This window comes from Lactuca virosa, chromosome 1 (assembly GCF_052849685.1).
Source record: "Lactuca virosa cultivar CGN04683 chromosome 1, Lactuca_virosa_CGN04683_v6, whole genome shotgun sequence".
Classification (NCBI taxonomy): domain Eukaryota; kingdom Viridiplantae; phylum Streptophyta; class Magnoliopsida; order Asterales; family Asteraceae; genus Lactuca; species Lactuca virosa.
This window is the reverse complement of record NC_136426.1, coordinates 263899796-263918605: the sequence shown is the minus strand read 5'-3', so window position 1 is coordinate 263918605 and position 18810 is coordinate 263899796. Positions and strand designations below refer to the sequence as shown.

At 47.0% G+C, this 18810-nt stretch overlaps 53 non-coding genes across 53 annotated transcripts; all 53 read right to left on the bottom strand.

The window, feature by feature from the left end:
• Positions 1-224: 224 nt before the first annotated feature.
• On the bottom strand, positions 225-343 carry LOC145155010 (5S ribosomal RNA). Its single transcript, XR_013735473.1, has one exon. It is a non-coding gene; the product is annotated as a 5S ribosomal RNA (ribosomal RNA).
• A 230-nt stretch (positions 344-573) lies between these two features.
• LOC145148681 (5S ribosomal RNA) lies at positions 574-692 on the bottom strand. The gene has a single exon (XR_013729554.1). It is a non-coding gene; the product is annotated as a 5S ribosomal RNA (ribosomal RNA).
• Positions 693-915: 223 nt separating this feature from the next.
• On the bottom strand, positions 916-1034 carry LOC145138509 (5S ribosomal RNA). The gene has a single exon (XR_013721565.1). It is a non-coding gene; the product is annotated as a 5S ribosomal RNA (ribosomal RNA).
• A 230-nt stretch (positions 1035-1264) lies between these two features.
• On the bottom strand, positions 1265-1383 carry LOC145155455 (5S ribosomal RNA). Its single transcript, XR_013735894.1, has one exon. It is a non-coding gene; the product is annotated as a 5S ribosomal RNA (ribosomal RNA).
• A 236-nt stretch (positions 1384-1619) lies between these two features.
• Positions 1620-1738, bottom strand: LOC145146587 (5S ribosomal RNA). The gene has a single exon (XR_013727524.1). It is a non-coding gene; the product is annotated as a 5S ribosomal RNA (ribosomal RNA).
• Positions 1739-1970: 232 nt separating this feature from the next.
• Positions 1971-2089, bottom strand: LOC145149289 (5S ribosomal RNA). Its single transcript, XR_013730139.1, has one exon. It is a non-coding gene; the product is annotated as a 5S ribosomal RNA (ribosomal RNA).
• Positions 2090-2320: 231 nt separating this feature from the next.
• LOC145154444 (5S ribosomal RNA) lies at positions 2321-2439 on the bottom strand. Its single transcript, XR_013734916.1, has one exon. It is a non-coding gene; the product is annotated as a 5S ribosomal RNA (ribosomal RNA).
• A 230-nt stretch (positions 2440-2669) lies between these two features.
• Positions 2670-2788, bottom strand: LOC145153471 (5S ribosomal RNA). Its single transcript, XR_013733978.1, has one exon. It is a non-coding gene; the product is annotated as a 5S ribosomal RNA (ribosomal RNA).
• Positions 2789-3019: 231 nt separating this feature from the next.
• Positions 3020-3138, bottom strand: LOC145153470 (5S ribosomal RNA). Its single transcript, XR_013733977.1, has one exon. It is a non-coding gene; the product is annotated as a 5S ribosomal RNA (ribosomal RNA).
• Positions 3139-3380: 242 nt separating this feature from the next.
• LOC145154960 (5S ribosomal RNA) lies at positions 3381-3499 on the bottom strand. The gene has a single exon (XR_013735426.1). It is a non-coding gene; the product is annotated as a 5S ribosomal RNA (ribosomal RNA).
• A 231-nt stretch (positions 3500-3730) lies between these two features.
• LOC145143850 (5S ribosomal RNA) lies at positions 3731-3849 on the bottom strand. The gene has a single exon (XR_013724881.1). It is a non-coding gene; the product is annotated as a 5S ribosomal RNA (ribosomal RNA).
• Positions 3850-4079: 230 nt separating this feature from the next.
• On the bottom strand, positions 4080-4198 carry LOC145152104 (5S ribosomal RNA). Its single transcript, XR_013732639.1, has one exon. It is a non-coding gene; the product is annotated as a 5S ribosomal RNA (ribosomal RNA).
• A 231-nt stretch (positions 4199-4429) lies between these two features.
• Positions 4430-4548, bottom strand: LOC145152103 (5S ribosomal RNA). The gene has a single exon (XR_013732638.1). It is a non-coding gene; the product is annotated as a 5S ribosomal RNA (ribosomal RNA).
• Positions 4549-4790: 242 nt separating this feature from the next.
• On the bottom strand, positions 4791-4906 carry LOC145148097 (5S ribosomal RNA). The gene has a single exon (XR_013728996.1). It is a non-coding gene; the product is annotated as a 5S ribosomal RNA (ribosomal RNA).
• Positions 4907-5145: 239 nt separating this feature from the next.
• On the bottom strand, positions 5146-5264 carry LOC145152102 (5S ribosomal RNA). The gene has a single exon (XR_013732637.1). It is a non-coding gene; the product is annotated as a 5S ribosomal RNA (ribosomal RNA).
• A 230-nt stretch (positions 5265-5494) lies between these two features.
• LOC145152650 (5S ribosomal RNA) lies at positions 5495-5613 on the bottom strand. The gene has a single exon (XR_013733178.1). It is a non-coding gene; the product is annotated as a 5S ribosomal RNA (ribosomal RNA).
• A 226-nt stretch (positions 5614-5839) lies between these two features.
• Positions 5840-5958, bottom strand: LOC145145807 (5S ribosomal RNA). The gene has a single exon (XR_013726763.1). It is a non-coding gene; the product is annotated as a 5S ribosomal RNA (ribosomal RNA).
• Positions 5959-6188: 230 nt separating this feature from the next.
• Positions 6189-6307, bottom strand: LOC145152101 (5S ribosomal RNA). The gene has a single exon (XR_013732636.1). It is a non-coding gene; the product is annotated as a 5S ribosomal RNA (ribosomal RNA).
• Positions 6308-6525: 218 nt separating this feature from the next.
• On the bottom strand, positions 6526-6644 carry LOC145149787 (5S ribosomal RNA). Its single transcript, XR_013730633.1, has one exon. It is a non-coding gene; the product is annotated as a 5S ribosomal RNA (ribosomal RNA).
• A 231-nt stretch (positions 6645-6875) lies between these two features.
• Positions 6876-6994, bottom strand: LOC145146451 (5S ribosomal RNA). Its single transcript, XR_013727396.1, has one exon. It is a non-coding gene; the product is annotated as a 5S ribosomal RNA (ribosomal RNA).
• A 231-nt stretch (positions 6995-7225) lies between these two features.
• LOC145140045 (5S ribosomal RNA) lies at positions 7226-7344 on the bottom strand. Its single transcript, XR_013722067.1, has one exon. It is a non-coding gene; the product is annotated as a 5S ribosomal RNA (ribosomal RNA).
• A 230-nt stretch (positions 7345-7574) lies between these two features.
• On the bottom strand, positions 7575-7693 carry LOC145155483 (5S ribosomal RNA). Its single transcript, XR_013735920.1, has one exon. It is a non-coding gene; the product is annotated as a 5S ribosomal RNA (ribosomal RNA).
• Positions 7694-7923: 230 nt separating this feature from the next.
• LOC145153684 (5S ribosomal RNA) lies at positions 7924-8042 on the bottom strand. Its single transcript, XR_013734179.1, has one exon. It is a non-coding gene; the product is annotated as a 5S ribosomal RNA (ribosomal RNA).
• A 244-nt stretch (positions 8043-8286) lies between these two features.
• On the bottom strand, positions 8287-8405 carry LOC145154911 (5S ribosomal RNA). Its single transcript, XR_013735379.1, has one exon. It is a non-coding gene; the product is annotated as a 5S ribosomal RNA (ribosomal RNA).
• A 231-nt stretch (positions 8406-8636) lies between these two features.
• LOC145153468 (5S ribosomal RNA) lies at positions 8637-8755 on the bottom strand. Its single transcript, XR_013733975.1, has one exon. It is a non-coding gene; the product is annotated as a 5S ribosomal RNA (ribosomal RNA).
• A 243-nt stretch (positions 8756-8998) lies between these two features.
• On the bottom strand, positions 8999-9117 carry LOC145152100 (5S ribosomal RNA). The gene has a single exon (XR_013732635.1). It is a non-coding gene; the product is annotated as a 5S ribosomal RNA (ribosomal RNA).
• A 238-nt stretch (positions 9118-9355) lies between these two features.
• Positions 9356-9474, bottom strand: LOC145143531 (5S ribosomal RNA). Its single transcript, XR_013724563.1, has one exon. It is a non-coding gene; the product is annotated as a 5S ribosomal RNA (ribosomal RNA).
• A 230-nt stretch (positions 9475-9704) lies between these two features.
• Positions 9705-9823, bottom strand: LOC145152649 (5S ribosomal RNA). Its single transcript, XR_013733177.1, has one exon. It is a non-coding gene; the product is annotated as a 5S ribosomal RNA (ribosomal RNA).
• Positions 9824-10051: 228 nt separating this feature from the next.
• On the bottom strand, positions 10052-10170 carry LOC145145806 (5S ribosomal RNA). Its single transcript, XR_013726762.1, has one exon. It is a non-coding gene; the product is annotated as a 5S ribosomal RNA (ribosomal RNA).
• Positions 10171-10400: 230 nt separating this feature from the next.
• LOC145152099 (5S ribosomal RNA) lies at positions 10401-10519 on the bottom strand. Its single transcript, XR_013732634.1, has one exon. It is a non-coding gene; the product is annotated as a 5S ribosomal RNA (ribosomal RNA).
• A 231-nt stretch (positions 10520-10750) lies between these two features.
• Positions 10751-10869, bottom strand: LOC145149248 (5S ribosomal RNA). The gene has a single exon (XR_013730099.1). It is a non-coding gene; the product is annotated as a 5S ribosomal RNA (ribosomal RNA).
• A 230-nt stretch (positions 10870-11099) lies between these two features.
• Positions 11100-11218, bottom strand: LOC145146450 (5S ribosomal RNA). Its single transcript, XR_013727395.1, has one exon. It is a non-coding gene; the product is annotated as a 5S ribosomal RNA (ribosomal RNA).
• A 231-nt stretch (positions 11219-11449) lies between these two features.
• On the bottom strand, positions 11450-11568 carry LOC145154105 (5S ribosomal RNA). The gene has a single exon (XR_013734587.1). It is a non-coding gene; the product is annotated as a 5S ribosomal RNA (ribosomal RNA).
• Positions 11569-11797: 229 nt separating this feature from the next.
• On the bottom strand, positions 11798-11916 carry LOC145153997 (5S ribosomal RNA). Its single transcript, XR_013734484.1, has one exon. It is a non-coding gene; the product is annotated as a 5S ribosomal RNA (ribosomal RNA).
• A 230-nt stretch (positions 11917-12146) lies between these two features.
• LOC145153683 (5S ribosomal RNA) lies at positions 12147-12265 on the bottom strand. Its single transcript, XR_013734178.1, has one exon. It is a non-coding gene; the product is annotated as a 5S ribosomal RNA (ribosomal RNA).
• A 242-nt stretch (positions 12266-12507) lies between these two features.
• LOC145137931 (5S ribosomal RNA) lies at positions 12508-12626 on the bottom strand. Its single transcript, XR_013721280.1, has one exon. It is a non-coding gene; the product is annotated as a 5S ribosomal RNA (ribosomal RNA).
• Positions 12627-12856: 230 nt separating this feature from the next.
• LOC145152098 (5S ribosomal RNA) lies at positions 12857-12975 on the bottom strand. Its single transcript, XR_013732633.1, has one exon. It is a non-coding gene; the product is annotated as a 5S ribosomal RNA (ribosomal RNA).
• Positions 12976-13205: 230 nt separating this feature from the next.
• Positions 13206-13324, bottom strand: LOC145146568 (5S ribosomal RNA). The gene has a single exon (XR_013727506.1). It is a non-coding gene; the product is annotated as a 5S ribosomal RNA (ribosomal RNA).
• Positions 13325-13557: 233 nt separating this feature from the next.
• Positions 13558-13676, bottom strand: LOC145152097 (5S ribosomal RNA). The gene has a single exon (XR_013732632.1). It is a non-coding gene; the product is annotated as a 5S ribosomal RNA (ribosomal RNA).
• A 230-nt stretch (positions 13677-13906) lies between these two features.
• LOC145152096 (5S ribosomal RNA) lies at positions 13907-14025 on the bottom strand. Its single transcript, XR_013732631.1, has one exon. It is a non-coding gene; the product is annotated as a 5S ribosomal RNA (ribosomal RNA).
• Positions 14026-14255: 230 nt separating this feature from the next.
• Positions 14256-14374, bottom strand: LOC145152095 (5S ribosomal RNA). Its single transcript, XR_013732630.1, has one exon. It is a non-coding gene; the product is annotated as a 5S ribosomal RNA (ribosomal RNA).
• A 231-nt stretch (positions 14375-14605) lies between these two features.
• On the bottom strand, positions 14606-14724 carry LOC145152092 (5S ribosomal RNA). Its single transcript, XR_013732628.1, has one exon. It is a non-coding gene; the product is annotated as a 5S ribosomal RNA (ribosomal RNA).
• Positions 14725-14953: 229 nt separating this feature from the next.
• LOC145136501 (5S ribosomal RNA) lies at positions 14954-15072 on the bottom strand. The gene has a single exon (XR_013720493.1). It is a non-coding gene; the product is annotated as a 5S ribosomal RNA (ribosomal RNA).
• A 237-nt stretch (positions 15073-15309) lies between these two features.
• On the bottom strand, positions 15310-15428 carry LOC145144486 (5S ribosomal RNA). The gene has a single exon (XR_013725495.1). It is a non-coding gene; the product is annotated as a 5S ribosomal RNA (ribosomal RNA).
• A 230-nt stretch (positions 15429-15658) lies between these two features.
• LOC145152091 (5S ribosomal RNA) lies at positions 15659-15777 on the bottom strand. The gene has a single exon (XR_013732627.1). It is a non-coding gene; the product is annotated as a 5S ribosomal RNA (ribosomal RNA).
• Positions 15778-16008: 231 nt separating this feature from the next.
• Positions 16009-16127, bottom strand: LOC145154662 (5S ribosomal RNA). Its single transcript, XR_013735126.1, has one exon. It is a non-coding gene; the product is annotated as a 5S ribosomal RNA (ribosomal RNA).
• A 230-nt stretch (positions 16128-16357) lies between these two features.
• On the bottom strand, positions 16358-16476 carry LOC145154531 (5S ribosomal RNA). Its single transcript, XR_013735003.1, has one exon. It is a non-coding gene; the product is annotated as a 5S ribosomal RNA (ribosomal RNA).
• A 237-nt stretch (positions 16477-16713) lies between these two features.
• Positions 16714-16832, bottom strand: LOC145155009 (5S ribosomal RNA). The gene has a single exon (XR_013735472.1). It is a non-coding gene; the product is annotated as a 5S ribosomal RNA (ribosomal RNA).
• A 230-nt stretch (positions 16833-17062) lies between these two features.
• On the bottom strand, positions 17063-17181 carry LOC145148680 (5S ribosomal RNA). The gene has a single exon (XR_013729553.1). It is a non-coding gene; the product is annotated as a 5S ribosomal RNA (ribosomal RNA).
• Positions 17182-17405: 224 nt separating this feature from the next.
• On the bottom strand, positions 17406-17524 carry LOC145138503 (5S ribosomal RNA). The gene has a single exon (XR_013721563.1). It is a non-coding gene; the product is annotated as a 5S ribosomal RNA (ribosomal RNA).
• Positions 17525-17754: 230 nt separating this feature from the next.
• LOC145155453 (5S ribosomal RNA) lies at positions 17755-17873 on the bottom strand. The gene has a single exon (XR_013735892.1). It is a non-coding gene; the product is annotated as a 5S ribosomal RNA (ribosomal RNA).
• A 236-nt stretch (positions 17874-18109) lies between these two features.
• Positions 18110-18228, bottom strand: LOC145155355 (5S ribosomal RNA). Its single transcript, XR_013735800.1, has one exon. It is a non-coding gene; the product is annotated as a 5S ribosomal RNA (ribosomal RNA).
• A 233-nt stretch (positions 18229-18461) lies between these two features.
• Positions 18462-18580, bottom strand: LOC145149288 (5S ribosomal RNA). Its single transcript, XR_013730138.1, has one exon. It is a non-coding gene; the product is annotated as a 5S ribosomal RNA (ribosomal RNA).
• Between the last annotated feature and the right edge of the window lie 230 nt (positions 18581-18810).

The following is an 18810-nucleotide window of genomic DNA, read 5'->3' as shown; positions in this document are numbered from 1 at the left end:
TGCTTATTGCTTTTATGTCTTAAAAGACGCAGAACCTCCTTTGTTTTCCTACGCGAGGCGTGGGACCCACGAGACCGATCGGGTCCGTTCCAAAAATACGAAAACCATGAACCATGAACCATGAAGCGGAGGCCACCCGAGCATAGAAATAGTAAGAAAGAAAAAAAAAACAAAAAAAAAACCGCACGTAAAATCTAAAAAAACGCAAACGGACAACGAAAAAAGGGGTGCAACACGAGGACTTCCCAGCGGGTCACCCATCCTAGTACTACTCTCGCCCAAGCACGCTTAACTGCGGAGTTCTGATGGGATCCGGTGCATTAGTGCTGGTATGATCGCACCCGAAATACTATCCATGCTTATTGCTTTTATGTCTTAAAAGACGCAGAACCTCCTTTGTTTTCGTAAGCGAGGCGTGGGACCCACGTGACCGATCGGCTCCGTTCCAAAAATACGAAAACCATGAACCATGAAGCGGAGGCCACCCGAGCATAGAAATAGCAAGAAAGAAAAAAAAAACAAAAAAAAAACCGCACGTAAAATCTAAAAAAACGCAAACGGGCAACGAAAAAAGGGGTGCAACACGAGGACTTCCCAGGGGGTCACCCATCCTAGTACTACTCTCGCACAAGCACGCTTAACTGCGGACTTCTGATGGGATCCGGTGCATTAGTGCCGGTATGATCGCACCCGAAATATTATCCATTCTTATTGCTTTTATGTCTTAAAAGAAGCAGAACCTCCTTTGTTTTCGTACGCGAGGCGTAGGACCCACGTGACCGATCGGCTCCGTTCCAAAAATACGAAAACCATCAACCATGAAGCGGAAGCCACCCGAGCATAGAAACAGCAAGAAAGAAAAAAAAAAAACCGCACGTAAAATCTAAAAAAAACGCAAACGGGCAACGAAAAAGGGGGGTGCAACACGAGGACTTCCCAGGGGGTCACCCATCCTAGTACTACTCTCGCCCAAGCACGCTTAACTGCGGAGTTCTGATAGGATCCGGTGCATTAGTGCTGGTATGATCGCACCCGAAATACTATTCATGATTATTGCTTTTATGTCTTAAAAGACGCAGAACCTCCTTTGTTTTCGTACGCGAGGCGTGGGACCCACGAGACCGATCGGCTCCGTTCCAAAAATACGAAAACCATGAACCATGAAGCGGAGGCCACCCGAGCATAGAAATAGCAAAAAAGAAAAAAAAACAAAAAAAAACCGCACGTAAAATCTAAAAAAAACGCAAACGGGCAACGAAAAAGGGGGGTGCAACACGAGGACTTCCCAGGGGGTCACCCATCCTAGTACTACTCTCGCCCAAGCACGCTTAACTGCGGAGTTCTGATGGGATCCGGTGCATTAGTGCTGGTACGATCGCACCCGAAATACTATCCATGCTTATTGCTTTTATGTCTTAAAAGACGCAGAACCTCCTTTGTTTTCGTACGCGAGGCGTGGGACCCACGAGACCGATCGGCTCCGTTCCAAAAATACGAAAACCATCAACCATGAACCATGAGGCGGAGGCCACCCGACCATAGAAATAGCAAGAAAGAAAAAAAAACAAAAAAAAAACCGCACGTAAAATCTAAAAAAACGCAAACGGGCAACGAAAAAAGGGGTGCAACACGAGGACTTCCCAGGGGGTCACCCATCCTAGTACTACTCTCGCCCAAGCACGCTAAACTGCGGAGTTCTGATGGAATCCGGTGCATTAGTGCTGGTATGATCGCACCCGAAATACTATTCATGATTATTGCTTTTATGTCTTAAAAGACGCAGAACCTCCTTTGTTTTCGTACGCGAGGCGTGGGACCCACGTGACCGATCGGCTCCGTTCCAAAAATACGAAAACCATGAACCATGAAGCGGAGGCCACCCGAGCATAGAAATAGCAAGAAAGAAAAAAAAACAAAAAAAAAAAACCGCACGTAAAATCTAAAAAAACGCAAACGGGCAACGAAAAAAGGGGGTGCAACATGAGGACTTCCCAGCGGGTCACCCATCCTAGTACTACTCTCGCCCAAGCACGCTTAACTGCGGAGTTTTGATGGGATCCGGTGCATTAGTGCTGGTATGATCGCACCCGAAATACTATCCATGCTTATTGCTTTTATGTCTTAAAAGACGCAGAACCTCCTTTGTTTTCCTACGCGAGGCGTGGGACCCACGTGACCGATCGGCTCCGTTCCAAAAATACGAAAACCATGAACCATGAAGCGGAGGCTACCCGAGCATAGAAACAGCAAGAAAGAAACAAAAACAAAAAAAAAACAGCACGTAAAATCTAAAAAAAACGCAAACGGGCAACGAAAAAGGCGGGTGCAACACGAGGACTTCCCAGGGGGTCACCCATCCTAGTACTACTCTCGCCCAAGCACGCTTAACTGCGGAGTTCTGATGGGATCCGGTGCATTAGTGCTGGTATGATCGCACCCGAAATACTATTCATGATTATTGCTTTTATGTCTTAAAAGACGCAGAACCTCCTTTGTTTTCGTAAGCGAGGCGTGGGACCCACGTGACCGATCGGCTCCGTTCCAAAAATACGAAAACCATGAACCATGAAGCGGAGGCCACCCGAGCATAGAAATAGCAAGAAAGAAAAAAAAACAAAAAAAAACCGCACGTAAAATCTAAAAAAAACGCAAACAGGCAACGAAAAAGGGGGGTGCAACACGAGGACTTCCCAAGGGGTCACCCATCCTAGTACTACTCTCGCCCAAGCACGCTTAACTGCGGAGTTCTGATGGGATCCGGTGCATTAGTGCTGGTATGATCGCACCCGAAATACTATCCATGCTTATTGCTTTTATGTCTTAAAAGACGCAGAACCTCCTTTGTTTTCGTACGCGAGGCGTGGGACCCACGTGACCGATTGGCTCCGTTCCAAAAATACGAAAACCATCAACCATGAAGCGGAGGCCACCCGAGCATAGAAACAGCAAGAAAGAAAAAAAAACAAAAAAAAAACAGCACGTAAAATCTAAAAAAAACGCAAACGGGCAACGAAAAAGGGGGGTGCAACACGAGGACTTCCCAAGGGGTCACCCATCCTAGTACTACTCTCGCCCAAGCACGCTTAACTGCGGAGTTCTGATGGGATCCGGTGCATTAGTGCTGGTATGATCGCACCCGAAATACTATCCATGCTTATTGCTTTTATGTCTTAAAAGACGCAGAACCTCCTTTGTTTTCGTACGCGAGGGTGGGACCCACGAGACCGATCGGCTCCGTTCCAAAAATACGAAAACCATGAACCATGAACCATGAACAATGAAGCGGAGGCCACCCGAGCATAGAAATAGCAAGAAAGAAAAAAAAACAAAAAAAAAACCGTACGTAAAATCTAAAAAAACGCAAACGGGCAACGAAAAAAGGGGTGCAACACGAGGACTTCCCAGGGGGTCACCCATCCTAGTACTACTCTCGCCCAAGCACGCTTAACTGCGGAGTTCTGATGGGATCCGGTGCATTAGTGCTAGTATGATCGCACCCGAAATACTATCCATGCTTATTGCTTTTATGTCTTAAAAGACGCAGAACCTCCTTTGTTTTCGTAAGCGAGGCGTGGGACCCACGTGACCGATCGGCTCCGTTCCAAAAATACGAAAACCATGAACCATGAAGCGGAGGCCACCCGAGCATAGAAATAGCAAGAAAGAAAAAAAAAACAAAAAAAAACCGCACGTAAAATCTAAAAAAAACGCAAACAGGCATCGAAAAAGGGGGGTGCAACACGAGGACTTCCCAGGGGGTCACCCATCCTAGTACTACTCTCGCCCAAGCACGCTTAACTGCGGAGTTCTGATGGGATCCGGTGCATTAGTGCTGCTATGATCGCACCCGAAATACTATCCATGCTTATTGCTTTTATGTCTTAAAAGACGCAGAACCTCCTTTGTTTTCGTAAGCGAGGCGTGGGACCCACGTGACCGATCGGCTCCGTTCCAAAAATAAGAAAACCATGAACCATGAAGCGGAGGCCACCCGAGCATAGAAATAGCAAGAAAGAAAAAAAAACAAAAAAAAACCGCACGTAAAATCTAAAAAAAACGCAAACAGGCAACGAAAAAGGGGGGTGCAACACGAGGACTTCCCAGGGGGTCACCCATCCTAGTACTACTCTCGCCCAAGCACGCTTAACTGCGGAGTTCTGATGGGATCCGGTGCATTAGTGCTGGTATGATCGCACCCGAAATACTATCCATGCTTATTGCTTTTATGTCTTAAAAGACGCAGAACTTCCTTTGTTTTCGTACGCGAGGCGTGGGACCCACGTGACCGATTGGCTCGGTTCCAAAAATACGAAAACCATCAACCATGAAGCGGAGGCCACCCGAGCATAGAAACAGCAAGAAAGAAAAAAAAACAAAAAAAAAACAGCACGTAAAATCTAAAAAAAACGCAAACGGGCAACGAAAAAGGGGGGTGCAACACGAGGACTTCCCAGGGGGTCACCCATCCTAGTACTACTCTCGCCCAAGCACGCTTAACTGCGGAGTTCTGATGGGATCCGGTGCATTAGTGCTGGTATGATCGCACCCGAAATACTATCCATGCTTATTGCTTTTATGTCTTAAAAGACGCAGAACCTCCTTTGTTTTCGTACGCGAGGCGTGGGACCCACGAGACCGATCGGCTCCGTTCCAAAAATACGTAAACCATGAACCGTGAACCATGAACCATGAAGCGGAGGCCACCCGAGCATAGAAATAGCAAGAAAGAAAAAAAAACAAAAAAAAACCGCACGTAAAATCTAAAAAAACGCAAACGGGCAACGAAAAAAGGGGTGCAACACGAGGACTTCCCAGGGGGTCACCCATCCTAGTACTACTCTCGCCCAAGCACGCTTAACTGCGGAGTTCTGGGATCCGGTGCATTAGTGCTGGTATGATCGCACCCGAAATACTATCCATGCTTATTGCTTTTATGTCTTAAAAGACGCAGAACCTCCTTTGTTTTCCTACGCGAGGCGTGGGACCCACGAGACCGATCGGGTCCGTTCCAAAAATACGAAAACCATGAACCATGAACCATGAAGCGGAGGCCACCCGAGCATAGAAATAGCAAGAAAGAAAAAAAAAACAAAAAAAAAAACCGCACGTAAAATCTAAAAAAACGCAAACGGGCAACGAAAAAAAGGGGTGCAACACGAGGACTTCCCAGGGGGTCACCCATCCTAGTACTACTCTCGCCCAAGCACGCTTAACTGCGGAGTTCTGATGGGATCCGGTGCATTAGTGCTGGTATGATCGCACCCGAAATACTATCCATGCTTATTGCTTTTATGTCTTAAAAGACGCAGAACCTCCTTTGTTTTCGTAAGCGAGGCGTGGGACCCACGTGACCGATCGGCTCCGTTCCAAAAATACGAAAACCATGAACCATGAAGCGGAGGCCACCCGAGCATAGAAATAGCAAGAAAGAAAAAAAAACAAAAAAAAACCGCACGTAAAATCTAAAAAAAACGCAAACAGGCAACAAAAAAGGAGGGTGCAACACGAGGACTTCCCAGGGGGTCACCCATCCTAGTACTACTCTCGCCCAAGCACGCTTAACTGCGGAGTTCTGATGGGATCCGGTGCATCAGTGCTGGTATGATCGCACCCGAAATACTATCCATGCTTATTGCTTTTATGTCTTAAAAGACGCAGAACCTCCTTTGTTTTCGTACGCGAGGCGTGGGACCCACTTGACCGATCGGCTCCGTTCCAAAAATACGAAAACCATCAACCATGAAGCGGAAGCCACCCGAGCATAGAAACAGCAAGAAAGAAAAAAAAAAAAAAACCGCACGTAAAATCTAAAAAAAACGCAAACGGGCAACGAAAAAGGGGGGTGCAACACGAGGACTTCCAAGGGGGTCACCCATCCTAGTACTACTCTCGCCCAAGCACGCTTAACTGCGGAGTTCTGATAGGATCCGGTGCATTAGTGCTGGTATGATCGCACCCGAAATACTATTCATGATTATTGCTTTTATGTCTTAAAAGACGCAGAACCTCCTTTGTTTTCGTACGCGAGGCGTGGGACCCACGAGACCGATCGGCTCCGTTCCAAAAATACGAAAACCATGAACCATGAAGCGGAGGCCACCCGAGCATAGAAATAGCAAAAAAGAAAAAAAAACAAAAAAAAACCGCACGTAAAATCTAAAAAAAACGCAAACGGGCAACGAAAAAGGGGGGTGCAACACGAGGACTTCCCAGGGGGTCACCCATCCTAGTACTACTCTCGCCCAAGCACGCTTAACTGCGGAGTTCTGATGGGATCCGGTGCATTAGTGCTGGTATGATCGCACCCGAAATACTATCCATGCTTATTGCTTTTATGTCTTAAAAGACGCAGAACCTCCTTTGTTTTCGTACGCGAGGCGTGGGACCCACGAGACCGATCGGCTCCGTTCCAAAAATACGAAAACCATCAACCATGAACCATGAGGTGGAGGCCACCCGAGCATAGAAATAGCAAGAAAGAAAAAAAAACAAAAAAAAACCGCACGTAAAATCTAAAAAAACGCAAACGGGCAACACGAGGACTTCCCAGGGGGTCACCCATCCTAGTACTACTCTCGCCCAAGCACGCTTAACTGCAGAGTTCTGATGGAATCCGGTGCATTAGTGCTGGTATGATCGCACCCGAAATACTATTCATGATTATTGCTTTTATGTCTTAAAAGACGCAGAACCTCCTTTGTTTTCGTACGCGAGGCGTGGGACCCACGTGACCGATCGGCTCCGTTCCAAAAATACGAAAACCATGAACCATGAAGCGGAGGCCACCCGAGCATAGAAATAGCAAGAAAGAAAAAAAAAACAAAAAAAAAAACCGCACGTAAAATCTAAAAAAACGCAAACGGGCAACGAAAAAAGGGGTGCAACACGAGGACTTCCCAGCGGGTCACCCATCCTAGTACTACTCTCGCCCAAGCACGCTTAACTGCGGAGTTTTGATGGGATCCGGTGCATTAGTGCTGGTATGATCGCACCCGAAATACTATCCATGCTTATTGCTTTTATGTCTTAAAAGACGCAGAACCTCCTTTGTTTTCGTAAGCGAGGCGTGGGACCCACGTGACCGATCGGCTCCGTTCCAAAAATACGAAAACCATGAACCATGAAGCGGAGGCCACCCGAGCATAGAAATAGCAAGAAAGAAAAAAAAGACAAAAAAAAACCGCACGTAAAATCTAAAAAAAACGCAAACAGGCATCGAAAAAGGGGGGTGCAACACGAGGACTTCCCAGGGGGTCACCCATCCTAGTACTACACTCGCCCAAGCACGCTTAACTGCAGAGTTCTGATGGGATCCGGTGCATTAGTGCTGGTATGATCGCACCCGAAATACTATCCATGCTTATTGCTTTTATGTCTTAAAAGACGCAGAACCTCCTTTGTTTTCGTAAGCGAGGCGTGGGACCCACGTGACCGATCGGCTCCGTTCCAAAAATACGAAAACCATGAACCATGAAGCGGACGCCACCCGAGCATAGAAATAGCAAGAAAGAAAAAAAAACAAAAAAAAACCGCACGTAAAATCTAAAAAAAACGCAAACAGGCAACGAAAAAGGGGGGTGCAACACGAGGACTTCCCGGGGGGTCACCCATCCTAGTACTACTCTCGCCCAAGCACGCTTAACTGCGGAGTTCTGATGGGATCCGGTGCATTAGTGCTGGTATGATCACACCCGAAATACTATCCATGCTTATTGCTTTTATGTCTTAAAAGACGCAGAACCTCCTTTGTTTCGTACGCGAGGCGTGGGACCCACGTGACCGATTGGCTCCGTTCCAAAAATACGAAAACCATCAACCATGAAGCGGAGGCCACCCGAGCATAGAAACAGCAAGAAAGAAAAAAAAACAAAAAAAAAACAGCACGTAAAATCTAAAAAAAACGCAAACGGGCAACGAAAAAGGGGGGTGCAACACGAGGACTTCCCAGGGGGTCACCCATCTTAGTACTACTCTCGCCCAAGCACGCTTAACTGCGGAGTTCTGATGGGATCCGGTGCATTAGTGCTGGTATGATCGCACCCGAAATACTATCCATGCTTATTGCTTTTATGTCTTAAAAGACGCAGAACCTCCTTTGTTTTCGTACGCGAGGCGTGGGACCCACGAGACCGATCGGCTCCGTTCCAAAAATACGAAAACCATGAACCATGAACCATGAACCATGAAGCGGAGGCCACCCGAGCATAGAAATAGCAAGAAAGAAAAAAAAACAAAAAAAAACCGCACGTAAAATCTAAAAAAAACGCAAACAGGCAACGAAAAAGGGGGGTGCAACACGAGGACTTCCCAGGGGGTCACCCATCCTAGTACTACTCTCGCCCAAGCACGCTTAACTGCGGAGTTCTGATGGGATCCGGTGCATTAGTGCTGGTATGATCGCACCAGAAATACTATCCATGCTTATTGCTTTTATGTCTTAAAAGACGCAGAACTTCCTTTGTTTTCGTACGCGAGGCGTGGGACCCACGTGACCGATTGGCTCGGTTCCAAAAATACGAAAACCATCAACCATGAAGCGGAGGCCACCCGAGCATAGAAACAGCAAGAAAGAAAAAAAAACAAAAAAAAAACAGCACGTAAAATCTAAAAAAAACGCAAACGGGCAACGAAAAAGGGGGGTGCAACACGAGGACTTCCCAAGGGGTCACCCATCCTAGTACTACTCTCGCCCAAGCACGCTTAACTGCGGAGTTCTGATGGGATCCGGTGCATTAGTGCTGGTATGATCGCACCCGAAATACTATCCATGCTTATTGCTTTTATGTCTTAAAAGACGCAGAACCTCCTTTGTTTTCGTACGCGAGGCGTGGGACCCACGAGACCGATCGGCTCCGTTCCAAAAATACGTAAACCATGAACCATGAACCATGAACCATGAAGCGGAGGCCACCCGAGCATAGAAATAGCAAGAAAGAAAAAAAAACAAAAAAAAAACCGCACGTAAAATCTAAAAAAACGCAAACGGGCAACGAAAAAAGGGGTGCAACACGAGGACTTCCCAGGGGGTCACCCATCCTAGTACTACTCTCGCCCAAGCACGCTTAACTGCGGAGTTCTGATGGGATCCGGTGCATTAGTGCTGGTATGATCGCACCCGAAATACTATCCATGCTTATTGCTTTTATGTCTTAAAAGACGCAGAACCTCCTTTGTTTTCCTATGCGAGGCGTGGGACCCACGAGACCGATCGGGTCCGTTCCAAAAATACGAAAACCATGAACCATGAACCATGAAGCGGAGGCCACCCGAGCATAGAAATAGCAAGAAAGAAAAAAAAAACAAAAAAAAAACCGCACGTAAAATCTAAAAAAACGCAAACGGGCAACGAAAAAAAGGGGTGCAACACGAGGACTTCCCAGGGGGTCACCCATCCTAGTACTACTCTGGCCCAAGCACGCTTAACTGCGGAGTTCTGATGGGATCCGGTGCATTAGTGCTGGTATGATCGCACCCGAAATACTATCCATGCTTATTGCTTTTATGTCTTAAAAGACGCAGAACCTCCTTTGTTTTCGTAAGCGAGGCGTGGGACCCACGTGACCGATCGGCTCCGTTCCAAAAATACGAAAACCATGAACCATGAAGCGGAGGCCACCCGAGCATAGAAATAGCAAGAAAGAAAAAAAAACAAAAAAAAACCGCACGTAAAATCTAAAAAAAACGCAAACAGGCAACAAAAAAGGAGGGTGCAACACGAGGACTTCCCAGGGGGTCACCCATCCTAGTACTACTCTCGCCCAAGCACGCTTAACTGCGGAGTTCTGATGGGATCCGGTGCATCAGTGCTGGTATGATCGCACCCGAAATACTATCCATGCTTATTGCTTTTATGTCTTAAAAGACGCAGAACCTCCTTTGTTTTCGTACGCGAGGCGTGGGACCCACGTGACCGATCGGCTCCGTTCCAAAAATACGAAAACCATCAACCATGAAGCGGAAGCCACCCGAGCATAGAAACAGCAAGAAAGAAAAAAAAAAAAAAAAACCGCACGTAAAATCTAAAAAAAACGCAAACGGGCAACGAAAAAGGGGGGTGCAACACGAGGACTTCCAAGGGGGTCACCCATCCTAGTACTACTCTCGCCCAAGCACGCTTAACTGCGGAGTTCTGATAGGATCCGGTGCATTAGTGCTGGTATGATCGCACCCGAAATACTATTCATGATTATTGCTTTTATGTCTTAAAAGACGCAGAACCTCCTTTGTTTTCGTACGCGAGGCGTGGGACCCACGAGACCGATCGGCTCCGTTCCAAAAATACGAAAACCATGAACCATGAAGCGGAGGCCACCCGAGCATAGAAATAGCAAAAAACAAAAAAAAACAAAAAAAAACCGCACGTAAAATCTAAAAAAAACGCAAACGGGCAACGAAAAAGGGGGGTGCAACACGAGGACTTCCCAGGGGGTCACCCATCCTAGTACTACTCTCGCCCAAGCACGCTTAACTGCGGAGTTCTGATGGGATCCGGTGCATTAGTGCTGGTATGATCGCACCCGAAATACTATCCATGCTTATTGCTTTTATGTCTTAAAAGACGCAGAACCTCCTTTGTTTTCGTACGCGAGGCGTGGGACCCACGAGACCGATCGGCTCCGTTCCAAAAATACGAAAACCATCAACCATGAACCATGAGGCGGAGGCCACCCGAGCATAGAAATAGCAAGAAAGAAAAAAAAAACAAAAAAAAAAACCGCACGTAAAATCTAAAAAAACGCAAACGGGCAACGAAAAGCAACACGAGGACTTCCCAGGGGGTCACCCATCCTAGTACTACTCTCGCCCAAGCACGCTTAACTGCAGAGTTCTGATGGAATCCGGTGCATTAGTGCTGGTATGATCGCACCCGAAATACTATTCATGATTATTGCTTTTATGTCTTAAAAGACGCAGAACCTCCTTTGTTTTCGTACGCGAGGCGTGGGACCCACGTGACCGATCGGCTCCGTTCCAAAAATACGAAAACCATGAACCATGAAGCGGAGGCCACCCGAGCATAGAAATAGCAAGAAAGAAAAAAAAAACAAAAAAAAAACCGCACGTAAAATCTAAAAAAACGCAAACGGGCAACGAAAAAAGGGGTGCAACACGAGGACTTCCCAGCGGGTCACCCATCCTAGTACTACTCTCGCCCAAGCACGCTTAACTGCGGAGTTTTGATGGGATCCGGTGCATTAGTGCTGGTATGATCGCACCCGAAATACTATCCATGCTTATTGCTTTTATGTCTTAAAAGACGCAGAACCTCCTTTGTTTTCGTAAGCGAGGCGTGGGACCCACGTGACCGATCGGCTCCGTTCCAAAAATACGAAAACCATGAACCATGAAGCGGAGGCCACCCGAGCATAGAAATAGCAAGAAAGAAAAAAAAGACAAAAAAAAACCGCACGTAAAATCTAAAAAAAACGCAAACAGGCATCGAAAAAGGGGGGTGCAACACGAGGACTTCCCAGGGGGTCACCCATCCTAGTACTACACTCGCCCAAGCACGCTTAACTGCGGAGTTCTGATGGGATCCGGTGCATTAGTGCTGGTATGATCGCACCCGAAATACTATCCATGCTTATTGCTTTTATGTCTTAAAAGACGCAGAACCTCCTTTGTTTTCGTAAGCGAGGCGTGGGACCCACGTGACCGATCGGCTCCGTTCCAAAAATACGAAAACCATGAACCATGAAGCGGAGGCCACCCGAGCATAGAAATAGCAAGAAAGAAAAAAAACAAAAAAAAACCGCACGTAAAATCTAAAAAAAACGCAAACAGGCAACGAAAAAGGGGGGTGCAACACGAGGACTTCCCAGGGGGTCACCCATCCTAGTACTACTCTCGCCCAAGCACGCTTAACTGCGGAGTTCTGATGGGATCCGGTGCATTAGTGCTGGTATGATCACACCCGAAATACTATCCATGCTTATTGCTTTTATGTCTTAAAAGACGCAGAACCTCCTTTGTTTCGTACGCGAGGCGTGGGACCCACGTGACCGATTGGCTCCTTTCCAAAAATACGAAAACCATCAACCATGAAGCGGAGGCCACCCGAGCATAGAAACAGCAAGAAAGAAAAAAAAACAAAAAAAAAACAGCACGTAAAATCTAAAAAAAACGCAAACGGGCAACGAAAAAGGGGGGTGCAACACGAGGACTTCCCAGGGGGTCACCCATCTTAGTACTACTCTCGCCCAAGCACGCTTAACTGCGGAGTTCTGATGGGATCCGGTGCATTAGTGCTGGTATGATCGCACCCGAAATACTATCCATGCTTATTGCTTTTATGTCTTAAAAGACGCAGAACCTCCTTTGTTTTCGTACGCGAGGCGTGGGACCCACGAGACCGATCGGCTCCGTTCCAAAAATACGAAAACCATGAACCATGAACCATGAACCATGAAGCGGAGGCCACCCGAGCATAGAAATAGCAAGAAAGAAAAAAAAACAAAAAAAAACCGCACGTAAAATCTAAAAAAACGCAAACGGGCAACGAAAAAAGGGGTGCAACACGAGGACTTCCCAGGGGGTCACCTATCCTAGTACTACTCTCGCCCAAGCACGCTTAACTGCGGAGTTCTGATGGGATCCGGTGCATTAGTGCTGGTATGATCGCACCCGAAATACTATCCATGCTTATTGCTTTTATGTCTTAAAAGACGCAGAACCTCCTTTGTTTTCGTAAGCGAGGCGTGGGACCCACGTGACCGATCGGCTCCGTTCCAAAAATACGAAAACCATGAACCATGAAGCGGAGGCCACCCGAGCATAGAAATAGCAAGAAAGAAAAAAAAAACAAAAAAAAACCGCACGTAAAATCTAAAAAAACGCAAACGGGCAACGAAAAAGTGGGGTGCAACACGAGGACTTCCCAGGGGGTCACCCATCCTAGTACTACTCTCGCCCAAGCACGCTTAACTGCGGAGTTCTGATGGGATCCGGTGCATTAGTGCTGGTATGATCGCACCCGAAATACTATCCGTGCTTATTGCTTTTATGTCTTAAAAGACGCAGAACCTCCTTTGTTTTCGTACGCGAGGCGTGGGACCCACGTGACCGATCGGCTCCGTTCCAAAAATACGAAAACCATCAACCATGAAGCGGAGGCCACCCGAGCATAGAAACAGCAAGAAAGAAACAAAAACAAAAAAAAACAGCACGTAAAATCTAAAAAAAACGCAAACGGGCAACGAAAAAGTGGGGTGCAACACGAGGACTTCCCAGGGGGTCACCAATCCTAGTACTACTCTCGCCCCAGCACGCTTAACTGCGGAGTTCTGATGGGATCCGGTGCATTAGTGCTGGTATGATCGCACCCGAAATACTATCCATGCTTATTGCTTTTATGTCTTAAAAGACGCAAAACCTCCTTTGTTTTCGTACGCGAGGCGTGGGACCCACGAGACCGATCGGCTCCGTTCCAAAAATACGAAAACCATGAACCATGAAGCGGAGGCCACCCGAGCATAGAAATAGCAAGAAAGAAAAAAAAAACAAAAAAAAAAAAACTGCACGTAAAATCTAAAAAAACGCAAACGGGCAACGAAAAAAGGGGTGCAACACGAGGACTTCCCAGGGGGTCACCCATCCTAGTACTACTCTCGCCCAAGCACGCTTAACTGCGGAGTTCTGATGGGATCCGGTGCATTAGTGCTGGTATGATCGCACCCGAAATACTATCCATGCTTATTGCTTTTATGTCTTAAAAGACGCAGAACCTCCTTTGTTTTCGTAAGCGAGGCGTGGGACCCACGTGACCGATCGGCTCCGTTCCAAAAATACGAAAACCATGAACCATGAAGCGGAGGCCACCCGAGCATAGAAATAGCAAGAAAGAAAAAAAAAACAAAAAAAAACCGCACGTAAAATCTAAAAAAACGCAAACGGGCAACGAAAAAGTGGGGTGCAACACGAGGACTTCCCAGGGGGTCACCCATCCTAGTACTACTCTCGCCCAAGCACGCTTAACTGCGGAGTTCTGATGGGATCCGGTGCATTAGTGCTGGTATGATCGCACCCGAAATACTATCCGTGCTTATTGCTTTTATGTCTTAAAAGACGCAGAACCTCCTTTGTTTTCGTACGCGAGGCGTGGGACCCACGTGACCGATCGGCTCCGTTCCAAAAATACGAAAACCATCAACCATGAAGCGGAGGCCACCCGAGCATAGAAACAGCAAGAAAGAAACAAAAACAAAAAAAAACAGCACGTAAAATCTAAAAAAAACGCAAACGGGCAACGAAAAAGTGGGGTGCAACACGAGGACTTCCCAGGGGGTCACCCATCCTAGTACTACTCTCGCCCAAGCACGCTTAACTGCGGAGTTCTGATGGGATCCGGTGCATTAGTGCTGGTATGATCGCACCCGAAATATTATCCATGCTTATTGCTTTTATGTCTTAAAAGACGCAAAACCTCCTTTGTTTTCGTACGCGAGGCGTGGGACCCACGAGACCGATCGGCTCCGTTCCAAAAATACGAAAACCATGAACCATGAAGCGGAGGCCACCCGAGCATAGAAATAGCAAGAAAGAAAAAAAAAACAAAAAAAAAAACTTCACGTAAAATCTAAAAAAACGCAAACGGGCAACGAAAAAAGGGGTGCAACACGAGGACTTCCCAGGGGGTCACCCATCCTAGTACTACTCTCGCCCAAGCACGCTTAACTGCGGAGTTCTGATGGGATCCGGTGCATTAGTGCTGGTATGATCGCACCCGAAATACTATCCATGCTTATTGCTTTTATGTCTTAAAAGACGCAGAACCTCCTTTGTTTTCGTACGCGAGGCGTGGGACCCACGAGACCGATCGGCTCCGTTCCAAAAATACGAAAACCATGAACCATGAAGCGGAGGCCACCCGAGCATAGAAATAGCAAGAAAGAAAAAAAAACAAAAAAAAAACTGCACGTAAAATCTAAAAAAACGCAAACGGGCAACGAAAAAAGGGGTGCAACACGAGGACTTCCCAGGGGGTCACCCATCCTAGTACTACTCTCGACCAAGCACGCTTAACTGCGGAGTTCTGATGGGATCCGGTGCATTAGTGCTGGTATGATCGCACCCGAAATACTATCCATTCTTATTGCTTTTATGTCTTAAAAGACGCAGAACCTCCTTTGTTTTCCTACGCGAGGCATGGGACCCACGAGACCGATCGGGTCCGTTCCAAAAATACGAAAACCATGAACCATGAACCATGAAGCGGAGGCCACCCGAGCATAGAAATAGCAAGAAAGAAAAAAAAAACAAAAAAAAAACCGCACGTAAAATCTAAAAAAACGCAAACGGGCAACGAAAAAAGGGGTGCAACACGAGGACTTCCCAGGGGGTCACCCATCCTAGTACTACTCTCGCCCAAGCACGCTTAACTGCGGACTTCTGATGGGATCCGGTGCATTAGTGCCGGTATGATCGCACCCGAAATATTATCCATGCTTATTGCTTTTATGTCTTAAAAGACGCAGAACCTCCTTTGTTTTCGTACGCGAGGCGTGGGACCCACGAGACCGATCGGCTCCGTTCCAAAAATACGAAAACCATGTACCATGAAGCGGAGGCCACCCGAGCATAGAAATAGCAAGAAAGAAAAAAAAACAAAAAAAAAACCGCACGTAAAATCTAAAAAAACGCAAACGGGCAACGGAAAAGGGGGGTGCAACACGAGGACTTCCCAGGGGGTCACCCATCCTAGTACTACTCTCGCCCAAGCACGCTTAACTGCGGAGTTCTGATGGGATCCGGTGCATTAGTGCTGGTATGATCGCACCCGAAATACTATCCATGCTTATTGCTTTTATGTCTTAAAAGACGCAGAACCTCCTTTGTTTTCGTACGCGAGGCGTGGGACCCACGTGACCGATCGGCTCCGTTCCAAAAATACGAAAACCATGAACCATGAAGCGGAGGCTACCCGAGCATAGAAACAGCAAGAAAGAAACAAAAACAAAAAAAAAACAGCACGTAAAATCTAAAAAAAACGCAAACGGGCAACGAAAAAGGGGGGTGCAACACGAGGACTTCACAGGGGGTCACCCATCCTAGTACTACTCTCGCCCAAGCACGCTTAACTGCGGAGTTCTGATGGGATCCGGTGCATTAGTGCTGGTATGATCGCACCCGAAATACTATTCATGATTATTGCTTTTATGTCTTAAAAGACGCAGAACCTCCTTTGTTTTCGTACAAGAGGCGTGGGACCCACGAGACCGATCGGCTCCGTTCCAAAAATACGAAAACCATGAACCATGAAGCGGAGGCCACCCGAGCATAGAAATAGCAAGAAAGAAAAAAAAAACAAAAAAAAAACTGCACGTAAAATCTAAAAAAACGCAAACGGGCAACGAAAAAAGGGGTGCAACACGAGGACTTCCCAGGGGGTCACCCATCCTAGTACTACTCTCGCCCAAGCACGCTTAACTGCGGAGTTCTGATGGGATCCGGTGCATTAGTGCTGGTATGATCGCACACGAAATACTATCCATGCTTATTGCTTTTATGTCTTAAAAGACGCAGAACCTCCTTTGTTTTCCTACGCGAGGCGTGGGACCCACGAGACCGATCGGGTCCGTTCCAAAAATACGAAAACCATGAACCATGAACCATGAAGCGGAGGCCACCCGAGCATAGAAATAGCAAGAAAGAAAAAAAAAACAAAAAAAAAACCGCACGTAAAATCTAAAAAAACGCAAACGGGCAACGAAAAAAGGGGTGCAACACGAGGACTTCCCAGCGGGTCACCCATCCTAGTACTACTCTCGCCCAAGCACGCTTAACTGCGGAGTTCTGATGGGATCCGGTGCATTAGTGCTGGTATGATCGCACCCGAAATACTATCCATGCTTATTGCTTTTATGTCTTAAAAGACGCAGAACCTCCTTTGTTTTCGTAAGCGAGGCGTGGGACCCACGTGACCGATCGGCTCCGTTCCAAAAATACGAAAACCATGAACCATGAAGCGGAGGCCACCCGAGCATAGAAATAGCAAGAAAGAAAAAAAAAACAAAAAAAAAACCGCACGTAAAATCTAAAAAAACGCAAACGGGCAACGAAAAAAGGGGTGCAACACGAGGACTTCCCAGGGGGTCACCCATCCTAGTACTACTCTCGCACAAGCACGCTTAACTGCGGACTTCTGATGGGATCCGGTGCATTAGTGCCGGTATGATCGCACCCGAAATATTATCCATTCTTATTGCTTTTATGTCTTAAAAGAAGCAGAACCTCCTTTGTTTTCGTACGCGAGGCGTAGGACCCACGTGACCGATCGGCTCCGTTCCAAAAATACGAAAACCATCAACCATGAAGCGGAAGCCACCCGAGCATAGAAACAGCAAGAAAGAAAAAAAAAAAAACCGCACGTAAAATCTAAAAAAAACGCAAACGGGCAACGAAAAAGGGGGGTGCAACACGAGGACTTCCCAGGGGGTCACCCATCCTAGTACTACTCTCGCCCAAGCACGCTTAACTGCGGAGTTCTGATAGGATCCGGTGCATTAGTGCTGGTATGATCGCACCCGAAATACTATTCATGATTATTGCTTTTATGTCTTAAAAGACGCAGAACCTCCTTTGTTTTCGTACGCGAGGCGTGGGACCCACGAGACCGATCGGCTCCGTTCCAAAAATACGAAAACCATGAACCATGAAGCGGAGGCCACCCGAGCATAGAAATAGCAAAAAAGAAAAAAAAACAAAAAAAAACCGCACGTAAAATCTAAAAAAAACGCAAACGGGCAACGAAAAAGGGGGGTGCAACACGAGGACTTCCCAGGGGGTCACCCATCCTAGTACTACTCTCGCCCAAGCACGCTTAACTGCGGAGTTCTGATGGGATCCGGTGCATTAGTGCTGGTACGATCGCACCCGAAATACTATCCATGCTTATTGCTTTTATGTCTTAAAAGACGCAGAACCTCCTTTGTTTTCGTACGCGAGGCGTGGGACCCACGAGACCGATCGGCTCCGTTCCAAAAATACGAAAACCATCAACCATGAACCATGAGGCGGAGGCCACCCGACCATAGAAATAGCAAGAAAGAAAAAAAAACAAAAAAAAAACCGCACGTAAAATCTAAAAAAACGCAAACGGGCAACGAAAAAAGGGGTGCAACACGAGGACTTCCCAGGGGGTCACCCATCCTAGTACTACTCTCGCCCAAGCACGCTTAACTGCGGAGTTCTGATGGAATCCGGTGCATTAGTGCTGGTATGATCGCACCCGAAATACTATTCATGATTATTGCTTTTATGTCTTAAAAGACGCAGAACCTCCTTTGTTTTCGTACGCGAGGCGTGGGACCCACGTGACCGATCGGCTCCGTTCCAAAAATACGAAAACCATGAACCATGAAGCGGAGGCCACCCGAGCATAGAAATAGCAAGAAAGAAAAAAAAACAAAAAAAAAAAAACCGCACGTAAAATCTAAAAAAACGCAAACGGGCAACGAAAAAAGGGGGTGCAACATGAGGACTTCCCAGCGGGTCACCCATCCTAGTACTACTCTCGCCCAAGCACGCTTAACTGCGGAGTTTTGATGGGATCCGGTGCATTAGTGCTGGTATGATCGCACCCGAAATACTATCCATGCTTATTGCTTTTATGTCTTAAAAGACGCAGAACCTCCTTTGTTTTCCTACGCGAGGCGTGGGACCCACGTGACCGATCGGCTCCGTTCCAAAAATACGAAAACCATGAACCATGAAGCGGAGGCTACCCGAGCATAGAAACAGCAAGAAAGAAACAAAAACAAAAAAAAAACAGCACGTAAAATCTAAAAAAAACGCAAACGGGCAACGAAAAAG